We start from the raw sequence: 15,778 nt of genomic DNA, 5'->3' as shown, positions 1-15,778 counted from the left end.
CATTTTGATGGGAATGAGTAGTTTTATGAGTATGCGTGTAAAATGTATAGTCATGTTTCTACTAGACTATTGATGTCTCATTTAACATAAGTATGCGAAATTGCGGGGTTTATTCGCGTGCACATACTCATAGGAGATATGTATTGGTGGATACCCATATGTGATGGAGGTAGTACACGTAGCGAGAATGTAAAAATGATATGTTTAATAGCATCACTCAAACCACACAAGTTGGTAGGGAACACTACTACACTGTTCCCGTTGTCCTCACGGGCTGGAGTCCCGTAAGGGTTCCCGCAAGGGAGGATGCGGGTTTTCACTTTACTTTTGCATATGGGGTTGTAAACTTAAAGAATCGACTTTAATAAAAAATAATGAAACAAGAACAGTGTAATATACATTGTAAGATATCTCATCTGGAGTATGAGAATCTTAGCTATCCGGTCTTGGGGAGACTGTGAGGATACAAAAACTCTGTGTGCGTTGTTGCCCCTGAACCCGATATTGAGGTTCTTCTCCTGGCCACGGTTTTAGGGAGAATCCACCACTTTACCCGGGAGTGGTGTGTTAGTCACAGTTGTGAGGTTATGGTACCAAGGAAGTGGCACTTGTGGGCGTGGGGTGTCCATTGTGTCCCCGACATTAGATGTGGAAGGTCTAATGTTCCGAAGGTGATTCGGTCGAGAGCTAAGTGGGAACCCAGTAATAAAATATAAATTGTGTGCTAAGCTACCCTGGGAACCTAACTTGACCTCGGGGATTTTACCCGTTTGGTGTATCCGCGGGCGATGGAATTAAAAAGAGGAACTTAAAATTGTATGCATTTAATAGGGCATGCATATGGAAACATGAACTTAAATAAAAGAAAATAAGGTGTTCATACATTACACATATATCATGCATAATTTTGCTATGCATTAGATCAGGCATGGTCTGTTTCTTTTCCCTGATATATGTCGTTGATGGGTGATGGCTACTCTTTAATGTATGTAGAATACCCTGCTTACTCAAAGTGAATACCTGTTATTGATTAAAGTTTATGCATACTTAAATGATGTTGCATGGATGCTTAAGTTGGATTGAGTAGATGTAATAATTGCTTTTTCTCAATGAGAATTGCATAAAATTGTACTTGTTTCTTTATGCTCATTTATTTTCATTAGAGGGATCTGTACGCAGAATCCTTTGGATTTCTGACCCCTCCTTTTTATGGTTTTTCATAGGAGCAGGAACTCATTGAAGCGACTGGTGTCTGGGCAAGTCACGGGTGTTACGCACTTGTTGGATACATCTTAGAGGGACATCATGGCTTTACTTTTGTTTTCCTTTTTGGTTCTATTAATTGATGTTGCACTTTCAGTAATTCATTATGCAAGTGTCTCTAGACATGTTTATCAGTTTTTCAATAAATGAATAATGATTTTGATGTTGGTTTGGAAGATAAGTGTAAGCTCTATTGTGGTGTGTGGTTATCCAGCGGTGAGTGGAACTGTAAAGGCCCCAGGTCTCTGGGAATATAAAAAAAAAAAGAAAAAAAAAATTCCGCATTTTCGAGTGGATGAGTTGGGGTCGTTACAGGTTTGGTATCAGAGCCACCACAATATCTTACACTTTTATCATCATTTTTGCAATAAATTTTAATTTTTGAAAGTGAGCCATGTCCTGAAGTATCAGCAATTCGTGCCTCGTACTCCAGAGCAGTCGTCTTCACTGGTAAGGTTATTTAAGTACTTTTATCTAAGCATTGATATTTAGTATGCTTGATTGTATGTAGGAGTAAACTTTATTATAGAATACACTAAAAATATATAGTTGTTCGGTATCAACCCAAGAGGGGTAGAATCAGAGAGGGTCTAATTTGTGAAATGCACGTGTATTGTAGATGTCGTATACTCGCAGAGGTGCCTCGTCCTCTACTGCTGCTCTCGCAAACTGGCAGGAGCAGAGAGATTTTATGATGGAAGCCATCCACACCCTGACCGAGACCATGACGGCTCAGGCGGCACAGACAGCACAGGTCGTGCAAGCGGCTCAGGCTGCGCAAGCGGCACAGGCTGCGCAGGCGGCACAGGTTGCTCAAGCGGCACAGGCTGCCCAGGCAGCTGCGCAGGCAGCCGCACACGCAGCAACTCGCGACCCACCTGTCAATGTTGTTCCAAACGTGGGCGGCGCTTTCTTCGAAAGGTTCCTGAAGTTGGATCCGCCAACTTTTTCAGGAAAGACAGACCCAGAGGCAGCGGAGAACTGGGTTGAGGAGGTGGAGCGGGCGTTCGACGTCCTATCTGTCCCTGAGGACAGAAAGACATCTTTTGGCACGTACCGTTTGAAGGGCGATGCCAAGAAGTGGTGGGACACCCTGCGAAGGGTGAAGTTCGCTGACTGGGACGAGATTCCCTGGGAGACGTTCAGAGAGGAGTTTCTGGATGCATACTTTCCCTTCTATGCCGAGGAACAGATGCAACGAGAGTTCCTCGATTTGACTCAGGGGACCATGAGTCTAGCGGACTACACTACAAGGTTCCGGAACCTCGAGAGGTACTGTCCGAACCTCTTCAAGAGTGAGAAAGCAAGGGCGGGGAAGTATGTGCACGGATTGAAGGATGGGTTGCGGACCCGCGTCTTGACGAGTCGACCTACTACTTTGGCCGATGCGATTGAGTCGGCTACCGTTCTGACTAAAGATTGGGAGAAGTCCAGGGCTACAATTAAGAAAGGGGGTGGCAATGGAGATGGTTTTTTGGGCACGGCAAGGAAGAATCCACCAGCAGGCGGAAGGGTTCAAGGTGGCAAGAAACAACGGACCCATGATGGGCGACAACACAATCGATTCCAGCAGCAGAGGCAACAGGGAAGGGCCCTGCCAGTGTGTCGCAAGTGCGGCAAGAACCATCAACCTAGCTTTTGCCCTATGTTCATGGGGGTCTGTTTTCAGTGTCAGCAACCTGGGCACATCGCTCCTTTCTGTCCGAACAAGCCTGCGGTTTCGGGAGGACAGCAACCACCACAACAGCGACAACAGAGGCAACAACAACAACAAGATCAGCGCAGGACCAATGGGCGAGTCTACGCGGCTACAACAGCTACTCAGGGCCATCAGTCTGATCTGATCGAAGGTATATTCTTAGTTGCTGAACACTTTGCACGTGTGATGTTTGATTCTGGTGCAACACACAACTTTATTTCTTCTTCGTTTGCAAAGTTGCTTGATTTGGTACCTTCTAGCCTCGAAAGAGCTCTGGATGTGATGTCACCCATGGGTGCATCCTCCTCCTGCGGGAAATATTTCCCAGCAGTTTGTGTGGTTATAGAAGGCCATGATTTGTCTGCCGATTTGGTCATTTTAGATATGACATTTTATGATGTCATTTTGGGCATGGACTGGTTGTCCAAGCATAATGCGACCCTCCAGTGTCGGGGTAAGAAGGTTATCTTGGAGCGTCCCAATTTGTCTACGTTATTGCGTCATTCAACGAGACCGACCGACGGGGTGAGAGTCGTATCAGCTTTGAAGGTCCTCAAGTACCACAAACAAGGTTGCATGATGTTTCTGGCCAGTGTTTCTGCTCAAGATAGTCAGGCGACACCCTTGGAGCAGTTAGATGTTGTTCGTGAGTTCCCGGATGTCTTTCCAGAGGATTTGTCGGGCTTACCGCCATATCGGGAAATCGAGTTCTCAATCGAGCTAGTGCTTGGAACAACACCTGTTTCTCGAGCTCCGTATCGCATGGCACCTGCAGAGTTAGTAGAATTGAAGAAGCAGTTGCAGGAGCTTCTTGACAAAGGATTTATTAGACCAAGTGTGTCCCCTTGGGGTGCACCAGTCCTCTTTGTTAAGAAAAAGGACGGCTCAATGCGACTTTGTATCGATTACCGTATGCTAAACCAAGTGACGGTGAAGAACAAGTACCCACTGCCGAGGATTGATGATCTGTTTGATCAGCTGAGGAAGGCAAAGGTGTTCTCGAAGATTGACCTTCGTTCTGGGTATCATCAGTTGAGAATCAAGACGGAGGACATTCCAAAAACGGCATTTAGGTCCAGATATGGGCATTATGAGTTTCTAGTGATGTCCTTTGGACTTACAAATGCCCCTGCGGCGTTTATGGACCTGATGAATCGGGTTTTTAGTTTGTGGTTGGACTCGTTTGTCATCGTGTTCATAGATGACATTCTGATTTACTCAGAGAGTGTAGAAGAACACCGAGAACATCTATGAATCGTATTACAAACACTGAGGGAACATCGACTCTATGCTAAGTTCTCAAAGTGCGAGTTTTGGATTGATAGAGTAATGTTTCTCGGTCACGTAATTTCCGAGAGAGGAGTTGAGGTTGACCCAGCCAAGGTAGAGGCTGTGTTGTCATGGGAGCAACCAAAGACGGTGACTGATATCAGAAGCTTCTTGGGATTGGCGGGCTACTACCGTCGATTTATTCAAGACTTCTCGCGTATAGCTGCCCCTATGACTCGACTGTTGCAGAAAGGAGTAAAGTTCGTGTGGTCACCTCGATGTGAGGACAGTTTTCAAGAGTTGAAGAATAGGTTGACCACTGCTCCCGTTTTGACATTGCCCTCTGGGGCAGGTGGTTTCGTCGTGTACAGTGATGCTTCCGGGACCGGACTGGGTTGTGTCCTCATGCAACATGGTAAGGTTATAGCGTATGCTTCTAGACAATTGAAAGTACACGAGAAGAATTATCCCACGCATGATTTGGAGTTGGCGGCAGTAGTCTTCGCATTAAAGATTTGGCGCCACTACCTTTATGGGGAACAATTTGAGGTTATGTCTGATCACAAGAGCCTCAAATATATTTTCACTCAAAGGGATTTGAATTTGAGGCAACGGAGGTGGTTGGAGTTCTTGAAGGATTATGACTTCTCCATCGCTTACCATCCGGGCAAGGCGAATGTGGTGGCAGACGCACTTAGCAGAAAGACGACGGTCAAAGCTGCTAGCCTGATCGGACGCAGTTGGAATTTGGTCGAGGAGCTGGTCAGATGGCAGCCATTTGCAGGAGATTCTGGACGCATCATTTGTGCGGGGATGCAGGCAAGACCGGAGATCATAGATCGGATCGAGGAGCTCCAGTCAGCCGACCTGGATTTTGAGAAGCTTTGTGAGAGTGCCCAAAAGCCAGAAGCGCAGTTTCGTCGAAAGGAGGACGGAACCATCATGTTCGGAGACAGATGGTGGGTTCCAAAAGCGTTACGGGAAGAGCTGATGAGTGAAGCTCACAGATCGAGATTTTCCGTTCACCCTGGTTCTACTAAAATGTTCAAAGATCTTCAGAGGACTTATTGGTGGAATGGGATGAAACGGGACATCGCGGAGTTCGTGTCCCGGTGTCTTACCTGTCAGCAGGTGAAGATTGAGCACCAAAGACCTGGTGGACTTCTGCAGCCACTTGAGATTCCAGAGTGGAAGTGGGACGACATCTCGATGGATTTCATAGTAGGGTTACCTACGACCCGACGACAACGAGATGCCATATGGGTAATAGTAGATCGGTTGACAAAGAGTGCCCATTTTCTTCCAATTAGAATCAGTCAGAGTTTGGAAAGTTTGGCCAACCTTTACGTCGATGAGATAGTTAGACTTCATGGGGTGCCACGTTCGATAGTGTCAGATCGAGATCCGCGTTTCACATCTCGATTTTGGCGCCAGCTTCAGAAAGCTTTAGGCACAACATTGAAGTTTAGCACTGCGTTCCACCCGCAGACGGATGGACAGTCAGAACGTACGATCCAGAGGCTTGAGGATATGCTGAGAGCATGTGCTTTAGATTGGGCAGGCGATTGGGACAAACATGTGAAGTTGGCAGAGTTTTCGTACAATAACAGTTTTCATGCCAGTATTGGCATGGCCCCGTATGAAGCTTTGTACGGCCGACCATGTAGATCACCAGTGTGCTGGGATGAGGTTGGAGTGAGAGCAACGGAGTCTCTCGAAATCATCCAGCACTATGCGGATCAGGTGCGTTTAATCCGGCAGTGATTGATTGCAGCACAGAGCAGGCAGAAAAGCTATGCTGATCAGCGACGCAGGGAGCTCAAGTTTGAGGTAGGCGATCATGTGTTTGTTCGAATTTCGCCTACGAAGAGTGTCTTCAGGTTTGGAAAGAAGGGGAAGCTGAGTCCTCGATATGTTGGACCTTTCGAGATTCTCGGGCGCGTTGGGGAGACCGCATACCGAATAGCACTCCCTCCCCAGTTTTCGCAGATCCATGACGTATTTCATGTCTCGATGTTGAGAAGATATATACCTGACCCCTCACATGTGATTCACTATGAGGTGATCGAGGTGCAACCTGACTTGACTGCGGAGGAAAAGCCAGTAGAGATTGTGGACCATCAAGAAAAGACGCTGCGAAATAGGACGATTTCGTTCGTAAAAGTGCGTTGGCAGCATCACGGGTTGGATGAGTGCACTTGGAAACCTGAGGCGGCTATGCGTCAGCAGTACCCTCATTTATTTGGTACGTTCTAATTTCGAGGACGAAATTCTTTTTAGGGGGAAAGGATGTAAAAACCGAAAAATGTTGCTACTAAATTTTTGGTTTATCTTACAAAATATTTCAAAAAAAATAAAATAGGAAATTTGGGCCTAGATCCACATTTCGGATCTAGGACCCATAAAGGGGCAAGCAGTTATAAATAGTGTCAACCAAAAAGGAAATAAAAAAAATAAAATAATTTTTTTTTATAAGGTTAATCTGGGGATCCCCAGTTGGATCCATTTGGATCCAACTGTGGATCCATATCATTGGGGTTGGCTTACGGGTCTCGGGTCCGGACCCGAGCCGAGCCTTGTGTAACAGGGCTTATAAGTGTAAGGGGCAACCCGATAAGGGTTGCCCGATAAAAAAAAAAAAAAAAGTAGAAGAAGGGGCAACCCGATAAGGGTTGCCCGATAAGTCTGGAGCAAAAGAGGGACTCAGAGGTTAGGGTTCTTAGAGAGAACCCTAACGGTATCGCATGGGGGAGGAGGCCTTGAGGCGCAGCCGCCGGCGGGAGGTTCGGCCCCGACCTTGTCGGGCTATCCCTTTCAAAAGCAGGGGGGGCTCTCGGGTGGGTTTCCCCCTCTCGCTTTTTGTTTCCCCAAAGAGCTCTCTCTCTCTCTCTCTCTCTCTCGCTGTGTGTGCGCACGCCGGAGGAAGGAGCCCATCACCGGCCAACCACAGGCGTCAAGGGCCCCTCGAGCATCTTCCTTCACGGCGGTTGGAAGGAGCGTCACCAGTCGGCACCCCTCTGCGACAGCCGTCTCCGGCCACCGGAAAATCACCGTAAGAGGTACGGGTCCCCTCTCATGGAAATGGATGATAAATCGAAACCCTGGTTCGATTTTGTGGTTTTCCTTAGGATGGAAACCTTGAAAAATAAAAATAAAGGGGATTTGGGGTCATCACTTTAGTTGATGGTGGTAGGCGACAGGCCCAGCCGACGCAGTCGGCTGGGCGTGGTGTTAGTTTTGGCAGGGACCCAACCAACCCGGTTGGTTGGGTACAGGTGCTGGTTGTGGCAAGGCCAGGGCAGGCCCAACCGACTCAGTCAATCGGCTGGGTGTTGGCCTGGGATCTCAGGTAAAGCAAAAAACAAAAAAACAAGGGGTTTTAGGTTCAGTATTCTGATGTTCTTGCTTGGCATTGATAAGTGCATTGACATCTTTGACTCGAATGTGACGTTAGTCATTTCCTTTTTTGTATGTTTCACAAATTTGATCAGCCTGTGCATGTTTTTCAATAGTGATAATTTTTGTTTGTCTGTAAAGGAAAAATCTGGAATTGTGGGCTTACGTTAAGAATCTTTCTTAAGGGGCTATGGGCTGGGTATCGGTAGTGGGATTCCTTTTATGTTAGGACCCATGGATAAAACCCTGTGTAGCTTCTTGCATATTCTGGAATAGTCTAAATGGAAGTAGGGGGAGAACTCTACATATGATTAGGGACACATCCGTGTCGGGTTCACGCTGAGTTGTTCCACCAAGTAACGGGTGTTTATGAACCTATGTTGGATTGCCTTTTCACAATGCAGCTTGTGCTTTGTTTAAGACTTCAACGATGTATATTGGCCTGCTTATTTTTACCTTGTTGTCGTGGGCTGAGATCACACTAGGCTGATAGTACAGTTCATGTTCTTTCAGGATGGAGTTTCGCTTGAGATGGGCTTGAAATCATGTTATCCATTCACACTCTTGCTTTCTTTATTTTTCTTACATATGATTGAATATTATCGAAATAATGTCTTCATGGTACAGTTAAATTAGAGAGAAATCTGTAGTCTATTCCATGTGATGAATGACTTGCTTTTGGCTGGCTTGTGGTACAGATGTTACAGGAAAATATATACATAAATAGTTGTTAAACATGTAAGATGTTGTTTACTCGCAGCACACACATGCCCAAACTGGGTCTGTGTGTATTCTGTTGGGCCCGGCCGATAGGGTCGGCTGGGTTTCGCAGGATTAAAAAGAAATAATATATATACAGGATTTCATAAAGGGGATTTTCTTTATGCTGTTTAGGTCTTGACAGCATACACAGGCCCAGACCGGGCCTATGCATATGCTGTCAGACCCAGCCGACAAGGTCGGCTGGGCTGGATTTGTTTATTAAAAAAATAAAATAAAATAAAATAATATATGATTCCTGCTTTTCTTCTTCAGTGATATATTGTTCGGTTTGACAGGAGGAGTATGAGTTTTTAATAGACGTACATTTTGATGGGAATGAGTAGTTTTATGAGTATGCGTGTAAAATGTATAGTCATGTTTCTACTAGACTATTGATGTCTCATTTAACATAAGTATGTGAAATTGCGGGGTTTATTCGCGTGCACATACTCACAGGAGATATGTATTGGTGGATACCCATATGTGATGGAGGTAGTACACGTAGCGAGAATGTAAAAATGATATGTTTAATAGCATCACTCAAACCACACAAGTTGGTAGGGCACACTACTACACTGTTCCCGTTGTCCTCACGGGCTGGAGTCCCGTAAGGGTTCCCGCAAGGGAGGATGCGGGTTTTCACTTTACTTTTGCATATGGGGTTGTAAACTTAAAGAATCGACTTTAATAAAAAATAATAAAAAAAGAACAGTGTAATATACATTGTAAGATATCTCATTTGGAGTATGAGAATCTTAGCTATCCGGTCTTGGGGAGACTGTGAGGATACAAAAACTCCGTGTGCGTTGTTGCCCCTGAACCCGATATTGAGGTTCTTCTCCTGGCCACGGTTTTAGGGAGAATCCACCACTTTACCCGGGAGTGGTGTGTTAGTCACAGCTGTGAGGTTATGGTACCAAGGAAGTGGCACTTGTGGGCGTGGGGTGTCCCTTGTGTCCCCGACATTAGATGTGGAAGGTCTAATGTTCCGAAGGTGATTCGGTCGAGAGCTAAGTGGGAACCCAGTAATAAAATATAAATTGTGTGCTAAGCTACCCTGGGAACCTAACTTGACATCGAGGATTTTACCCGTTTGGTGTATCCGCGGGCGATGGAATTAAAAAGAGGAACTTAAAATTGTATGCATTTAATAGGGCATGCATATGGAAACATGAACTTAAATAAAAGAAAATAAGGTGTTCATACATTACACATATATCATGCATAATTTTGCTATGCATTAGATCAGGCATGGTCTGTTTCTTTTCCCTGATATATGTCGTTGATGGGTGATGGCTACTCTTTAATGTATGTAGAATACCCTGCTTACTCAAAGTGAATACCTGTTATTGATTAAAGTTTGCTTAAGTTGGATTGAGTAGATGTAATAATTGCTTTTTCTCAATGAGAATTGCATAAAATTGTACTTGTTTCTTTATGCTCATTTATTTTCATTAGAGGGATCTGTACGCAGAATCCTTTGGATTTCTGACCCCTCCTTTTTATGGTTTTTCACAGGAGCAGGAACTCATTGAAGCGACTGGTGTCTGGGCAAGTCACGGGTGTTACGCACTTGCTGGATACATCTTAGAGGGACATCATGGCTTTACTTTTGTTTTCCTTTTTGGTTCTATTAATTGATGTTGCACTTTCAGTAATTCATTATGCAAAATGATTTTGATGTTGGTTTGGAAGATAAGTGTAAGCTCTATCGTGGTGTGTGGTTATCCAGCGGTGAGTGGAACTGTAAAGGCCCCAGGTCTCTGGGAATATAAAAAAAAAAGGAAAAAAAATTTCCGCATTTTCGAGTGGATGAGTTGGGGTCGTTACATTAAGAGAACTGTGTTTGGCTACTGTATCTGAAGCTTTTATCAGTTTGCATTTCTGTTTCAGTCAAACTGTTTTCTATTGCTGTAATTTGTTCTTGTCCTGGTTTCCTGATGACACTATTGATATAAAATTGTGGCTTACATAATAGTTGAATATTCAAATTAAGCATTAAAGAGTATAGTTATTAAAGTATTGCCTAAAGTGTTGCCATATATTTAACCTTGGCACATTACATCCAAAACCTTTGACTGTCCTTTTGCACAGACATGGTTTGAGTCTTTGATAAACTTGGTTTTTTCCTCTGCCCGAGTTATCCACACATTTGGAGTAAGAAGTTGGCATTATGATAATGTTTGAAGTCTTCTCTGATAAAAAGGAACAATGAGCATGGATTAGTCATCAACAGGAAAAACATAAATATTATTTTTTCTTTTTATAAAGTTGATATCTCTCATCATGAATAAAATTTAATGTATCCTGTTTTTGTTTGAATGAAATATCCAATGTCATCATAGTTTGGTTGGTGGATTGATTTGATATTTGACAAGACAGAGCATTTGAGATGCAAATGCAATGCCATTTTTGCATGTTGGACATTTTTTGAGATGATGATTCACCCAAAAAGATTGGTTAGTACATGTATTGATTCTTGGGAAGTCAGAGCAAGTAGCTCTGGTTCTTTTGATTTTGCAGGAATCCACCACAGAAAAAATAATAATAATAAATAAAGGGGAACTCTACTTGCATATTGTTTGGAGAACAGAATCCATGATAAATCATAAATATGTGCATTTAGATCGATACCTCTTTATCTGCTAAATGGTTTGGATGTTCAATAATAGGTGGGAGATGTTGGTTCATTTCATCTGTGTAATACTTGTGTGATACTTCCAAAAGAATTTGTTCATTGAAACAATTATAAACTGCTTGTTGGATACACTCAAGACCGAGCTCTCTTATTATTTCCAATTTAATTATTGAATTTCCTTCGTGTGTCTGATGATTATTCATTATCTTTGGATGTTAATTTCGTTATATAGGTAAGAAGCTATACAGAAGGATTATTTTTTGTCATGCATTACTACTATGCAGGCATCTGCTCGTGGAGCTGGTGAGACTTCTTAGCTGTTAAACATTTTAAGTTCTTACTGTTTCATTAATGTGTTTTTCTGATAATTGCATATGATGACCAGAAAGTAACATTTAATATCATCTCCACTCTTAACTTTCTTTTGTTTAATGTTTTTGTTATCACGCTTTTTAGTGTTTCTGATATGCTACACATTGTAATTAATGTAGTAACCCTGTTTTTGTGGACTGTTATGAACCATGTCAGTACCTAAAATCTTAATGGTCACAGGCTCGTTTTATTGTCATTTTGTTTTTCAAATTGATGATAAATAAAAAACAACAGCTTCCAATTGCTTGTTCTGGTCTTTTTCACTGTATACAAATTAAGGATCACTTTTTTCATCAGCTCCAACTTCAGAATGAAATACATAAATCTCAGTAACGTCAGAACTGATCGGGGACCTATGTGAATGAGTTCATTGGAGTGTTTCTCTATCTAAGGAGGAATAATGTGAGGCAAATCTGTTTTATATTAAAAATAATGGTACAATTGTTGTCAGTCTGGACTTACATATTACTGCTAATAGGACAAGATCGGTATGATAGTTGATGTAATCAGGATTTAATTTTCTTGAGTAGGCCTATGCTCTGCAGCTTAGGTTTCGGTTACCATCGAAGCTCATCAAACTTAGAACATAGTGATTATTAGGCTGCTAGACAAGCCGAATCTTCTCCAGTCTTGTAAAGATCTTCTAATGAAACAATTCTTGATTTTATTTTCTCCCGATCCTGTATGTACTCTGGAAAGGAAAGCCACAATGGTGCTTCAGTAGTTTGAGTTGTTAATGATCCAATGGATATGATCCTTCTCAAACACAATCATTCTAAGTTTCTAACTAAATAGCACATTTTCTTTTGGTTGATTAGATCATGTTCCTCAATGTTTTTACCGGACGAGAACTATCTGTTCTAAATTTGAAGCACTTCTGTAGGTATTATCCTTACCATTACGGTCCATTTGCATCTGATTTGAAGGGTATGGGTAGAACCCAGAGGAACTTTCAAGTGGGTGTGCCTTTCAGACCTTTTGAGCAACTAATGGCAGTTCTTCCTGCCCAAAGGTGGAATGTCTACTGTCAGAGTTTTTGTTAAGATAGAGGGATAAATCACATGCTATAATCGACAATCTTCCATCAAAATGGGTGGTCACTCACTACTCATTGATGGAAGGTTTCAAGGTCTCTAGGGACCTTGGATCCTTGGAATTTAGATCCAAAAGAACCATTTTGGTGGAGTTTTTGATCGAGATTCTTGTGGCAGATTTTGATGCACCAACTTATCTGGGCAAGTAAGATAAGCTGGAAAACTACATTTGGAGTGTATATTTTAGACTTTTCTTTTATGAAAAATTGGTGTTCTCTCCATGGCAATTCTCACGCACTTCCCACAGCATACAGGTTACTTATGACCTCTCCAGAGTCTCCACTCTCTAGTTTCTACCCTTCCGGTATGTTGATCAATTCTTCTGTTCTGTGCTATATGTTTCTCACAAGACCTCTATAGAAAAATGGATTGATCATCTTCGAACATCACTCTTTCTTCCATGTCATATTAGATTTCGAAGTGGATGTTGATGGAAAACGGTACTTGTGGCAGGTAGATTGGTTTATACATTTTTCTGCCAGTCTTTTCTATTGGTTCTGCTTGGTTAGTTATTGAATTGCAAAGAAGCTGTTAAGTGGGTGTCTCGTGTCATGTTCTATTTTGAAGGGAATTGCCAAATTGCCGTTTATTGATGAAAATCTACTTCTACAAGAAGTCAAGAAGTTTGGACATAAGTTATCGGTATATCAACCTACTTTTCTTTTTTATTAATTATTAACCGGACAAGTATATAGTTGGAAAGTTTCAGGATGAAGAAAATCTGAGGAATACATCAAATTATGACATAATTTTTGTTAGAAGTTGCAACACTTTAGGCCCAGTAATTACATCATTGTACCAAGATGACTGGGGCAAATGCAGCAATAAATATGCAATGATCAATCCTGAAACCAGGTAACACTTACAAAGCTGCGTGAATTGTTTTTCATCTAAGGAGGATTCGTATTTATGTCAGTGTGGGCTTCGCAATACAGTAATTCTGCTAGTAAGGCTGTCACTGCTTTGGCTTTTCAGCGATGACATGAATGGTTTCTTAAGCCCTGTTGATTTGTCCTTGTGGACACTTAATTCATCCTCAACTTTCCAGGAGTTGTTCAAAGATGCATTGTAAGTTGTCTCATCTTATTTTGTTGGTCACTACAAGCTTTTCAGTTTATTTTCTAATCGAGCTCAGTTTTTTTACAGGATTGCTATCTATAAGAACCCGATTGAGCATGTGCACTTGCCATGGCCACCAGTAGGTGTAGAATACCCTGTAAAGGTATTCATGCTTGTTATTAATGCTGAGACTGCATTGAGTCACATTTCACAAGCTGTATTCTCACAAAACCGATGATATATTTAGTTTGTGATCTATATAGCTCTCACTGCCCACAAATAATCCCATTTGAATTAACATGCTTCTTTGAGGTTACAATCATCAGACTAAAGGAACAAAACTTCTTGTGACCACAAAAGAAGATATCGTGACAAGTGTCATGACATCATTGCATTTTGCTTGCAGACGATCACCAATGACGATATCAAGACCACACCGTTGTGGCATGAATACATGGGTAGATGTCCACCAATGGGCATGCACAGGTAAAGTGGTGAATCCCTCTTTGTTTATTTGTTTGTTTTCCTTGTCCGAGGAATTATTACTTCACGTTGAATGTTAGAATCTGTACCAATATGCCTTGACCTGTGTAAATCTGGAACAAGATTTTCAGTTAATCGCATTTTCAAGATCTGATGGAACAATTGAGATTGTATCTATCATTATCTTAGCATTATTTTTTCGGGATTAATTTAGATTGATACGAGGGATTGAGCAAAATAAAAAAGAAAGTGTTTTTACCGGTGGATATTAGGAGAGCGGATCAGTTGAAATGGTGTTCTACAATGTTAAACATCTGTCTTGTTTGGCATTCAAACGGATAGTGGGTCCCACATCACAGGACAGGTGTAACCTGCATTAATCACTTTACATAAAATGTTTTACCTGATCCCCTCTTGGATATGTAGGCCTTTTGGCTGAAGCTCTAATAAGGGTTGTTTTTCCCTTTCTCCTTCCTAATTGATTTTCTTATTTTTGTTCGGTTCATTCTTTCTTCCTATTCGTCATTTGCAGTAGCTTACACCCATAGTTCTGTAGATCGTTCGTCATGCCACAAACTGCACCGGAATCCAGGAACCTAAGAGGTTTTTATGGTCGCGGCACCCAGACAAGGTACTTATCTTCCCAAGTTGATAATCACACCGTTGCAAGGCTTGATCATGAAGCATATGGTCTTGATAGGTAAAAACCAAGATTTGATATATTGTACAAGAGAGCATTGATTTCATTACTATTTGACTGAAATTATTGAAGGATATACTTGGAATAAATTTGAACTTTTCAGGCAAGGATGGTGTCAAAGAAATACTGCAACTTCAAAGGCCAATGATAATTATAGAGCTGCAGGACAAGGGTGGGGTGGCCAAGGGAGAGGGCGTGCACTGCAACTTGGTAATGCAACTCATGAGTCATCGATAAAATGGGAGTCCAAGCTAAGACCCCAGCAAGATGGGATCAAGGGAGAGTGTCTATTGGAAGTACGTCAGGCCCCAGCAGGAACAGTAGTAGAAACGAAACGAGCAAACGAAGGTGGTAGCGATGATGTTTATCGGACCAAGTACCTCCAATCACTGCGGACGGGAGGAGGTAATGTGGGCTTTCTTCTAAACGTTGCAAGGTTTGGGATTGAGAATGTTTTATTTTTGGCTCACCTTTTGTAGTTCGAACCATCTGTCCAAAATAGTTTTGTTGGTTTTGAAATGTGGGGGGGAGCAGTTCCTTGGATGATGAGGTTGTCTGGGACCCAAACATGTTAATTCACTCACAAGTCACAAGTTGTATGTATGTCCATGATTGCTGAACTTTTCTTTTTCAATATTTCAACTTCCTGGTTGTGCTCGGTGGGTCGTCCAACTCGAGATGTAATTAATGATTTCTAATAAATTCGGCATATAGTGAACCTTTCATGGTAATGATTAATTAGAGGTTTGCATGTTGCTTGCATGATCTTAAATGTTTTCTATAAGGATCAATTTAATTCGTTTATCTTTTAAGTGACACTGAGAGTAGTCTGGCCATAAGGGCTTCACACACTTGGTTAATTAGGTGGGTCCTCTTTAAGGCGTTTAATACCTGAAACATGCAGTGTGTATCACTTTTTAAGGCCTAAACAACAAGCTTCCTGGGCCATCAGGAAGGGTGGCCCAATTGGATTTTAACCACTTTGGGTGCGCCACCATACGGTTGAGCATCAATCTCTCAAGCTCCTTATAAGATTTAGAAAG

At 42.3% G+C, this 15,778-nt stretch overlaps 1 pseudogene; it reads left to right on the top strand.

The window, feature by feature from the left end:
• LOC149837897 (5'-3' exoribonuclease 3-like) overlaps positions 1–15,214 on the top strand; it is a 33,598-nt pseudogene extending 18,384 nt beyond the window's left edge.
• Positions 15,215–15,778: the final 564 nt, after the last annotated feature.

Source organism: Nuphar pumila, chromosome 5, assembly GCF_984573655.1.
Source record: "Nuphar pumila chromosome 5, dmNupPumi1.hap1.1, whole genome shotgun sequence".
NCBI classification, from domain to species: domain Eukaryota; kingdom Viridiplantae; phylum Streptophyta; class Magnoliopsida; order Nymphaeales; family Nymphaeaceae; genus Nuphar; species Nuphar pumila.
This window is presented reverse-complemented; position numbering and strand designations above follow the sequence as displayed.